Consider the following 2,645-nt stretch of genomic DNA (forward strand, 5'->3'; position numbering starts at 1 on the left):
GCAGCTGGTAGTTCTCCTCTTATTTATTTTGTTGTGATGTGCTGATTTGGTCACAGTCCACGGAGCAGCTTGAGGTCCGTATGAGGTCCGCCTCCCGGACTGCTGATGCTAACACTCTGGATTATGGGTGAAAATCGCTAAAAGCACATGATAATTTACTGAGCTTGGCTGGAAGATGAACATGAAGAGGCAACAAATCAGCAGACGCTGCCTCGCCATTCGTCCCTGGCTGGTCCTCCAGACGACCCCAGTGTGACTCTCCTCGTCATATCGCAGGGGAACAGGCTACAGACCGTTAAGTCCTCCATAAATAACATTAAACCACTGTGACACAAGAGAGGATGAAGTCACAAGACTCTTATTTCGTAAGTAACCCGTCTGACATTCTGTACCTTGTTTAATTACAGATCTACAGACTGATTCCCACTGATCGTACCTTAGGGCCAGAGCCTTAGTGCTCCGTAACACACACAGCCTCCTACCTCAACATTAATAACATTACATTTATAACCCTATTCCTAACAGCAGTGCACACATGTACATGCATATGTAACACCCACCCTTTACAGCACTGATATATTTTTACTTACTTAGCAGATGCTTTCATCCAGAGCCACATACACATCCCCATCATCTTCCTTTGTCTCAGTCTCCCCCTTTCATCCCCATAACCCTCCCTCGTACCTCTCCCTGGTCCACATCATCCCCTCCATCCCCATCCTTCTCCCTTGTCCCTGTCCCCTTCCTCATCTCCCTCCCACCTCCCCATCACCCTCCCTCATCCTCGTCCCCACCCCCTTCCCTTGTTCCAATCTCCCTCCCCAATCCCACCTCCTTGTCTGTCTTCCCTCTTCCCCCTTGTCTCCCTCTCACATCCCCATCATCCTCCCTCATCCCCATATCCCTCCCTTGTCCCTGTAACCCACTCTCATTCCCCTCCCTCATCCTCATTTCCCCCGTCCCTCATCTCCATCGTCCTCTCTCATCCTGGTCCCCTTCCCTTGTCCATGTCCCCTTCCCTTGTCCATGTCCCCTTCCTGCATTACGGTAACCCTCCCTGATCCCCTGCCCTGGTTCTCAGCCCCCCCTCCCTTGTCCCCATCATCCTCCCTCATTGCTGTCTTCCTCCTTCATCCTCGTAACCCTCCTTCATCCCCTTCTCCCTCCTCAGTTCCCACAACCCTCCGTTCCACGGCCTCTTGTGGGAGACGCCGCCTCCTGCATTTTAAGGCTCACGGAGGAATGGCAGAAGGTACGACATCGCCGCAGCCCCCGGTGGCTCAACCCCCACCGCGCCGGCGTCTGCTCTATGGCGCCGGATTTGGCCCAAAGTCCTTCTGCAAGGAAATGGCTCTAAGGAGGAAGGTCAGAAGCAGGAAGTGTCCAATCGGGAAGAAGCATAGCGGTCACATGCCGGGCCGCAGTAGGGGCATGGACACCCTGACAGATTCACGGGACCTTGAATATGCCAAATTATACGCAAAATTGGGTTAGTGAGAGATTTGCCACCCATCTCGATAGTACAGGATCGTCTGTATCCCGAAAAGAAAATGCTGAGAAAAACACAGTTTGTTCTGTGTTTTCCTGCAAACATCCTATATTTCTTTAGATTGGAAGTGGCAGCCCTGGTGAGAGGATCAAGGTCACATTTAGCCAGGGGGCCCAGAGTCTCTTCTAGACCACCTTGGATCCAGGAACTTCCTCTCCTACATCGCATTACAACCGTACCCCCCCCCCCCCCCCCCCCCCCCCCGGTCAGCTCTTCGTGTTTAGATGTGGTTTTCCTACCTGATGCTGTAGACCTCCCCCCCCGGCTATTGGTCCCATCTCACATTTCCTCATATAAATGTATCTCTTGTGTCACTTTCATATGATTCTGTCTGGCAGTCTCCCCGCCTTGCTGCGTGACGCGCTGCGGCCGTGTGCCAGGGCCTGTCGTGTGCGGCCCGAAGCTCCAGGCGACCCGCGTCTCTCCCCCCTCCCCGCATCTCTCCCCCCCTCCCCGCGCCTCTCCCCCCCTCCCCGCGTCTCTCCCCCCTCCCCCCGCTACGCAAACCGTCACAAGAAATGAAAAGTGCCTTTTCCTCATTCTTCCTCTGACCTTAGAGACACCATTTTCAGCCTGAATATGCAAGCAAGATTATCAGCAAAGGTAGCAGGGAGATGACAGCAAACACCCCATACAGGATTTTGCTGGGCACAGACAAGTCCAGCTAAATGGACTGCATTTATATAGCGCTTTTCTACTCCTACGAGTACTCATAGCGCTTTACAATACATGCCTCACATTCACCATCCACACTCGCATTCACACACCGGTGGCGAAGGCTGCCATTCAAGGTGCCAACCTGCACACCAGGAGCAATTTGGGGTTCAGTGTCTTGCTCAAGGACACTTTGACGGGGTCAGGAGGAACCAGGATTCAAACCTACAACCCTCTGGTACTATCATGGTGTCCAGTGTGCAGCCCAGGACAGAGCCAGCTTTCTTAACAAGCTTGTTAAGTCTTTTCCTATCTCTGTCCGAGCTGCTCCCTGCCCAACACACAACAGTGTAGAGAACTACTGAGGCCACTACTGTGTCGTAAAAAGTCCGTAGGAGTTCTCTGCACACCCCGAAGGACCTCAGTCTCCTCAACAGGTGGA

The sequence above is a fragment of the Paramormyrops kingsleyae genome, chromosome 19 (genome assembly GCF_048594095.1).
Source record: "Paramormyrops kingsleyae isolate MSU_618 chromosome 19, PKINGS_0.4, whole genome shotgun sequence".
Classification (NCBI taxonomy): Eukaryota; Metazoa; Chordata; class Actinopteri; order Osteoglossiformes; family Mormyridae; genus Paramormyrops; species Paramormyrops kingsleyae.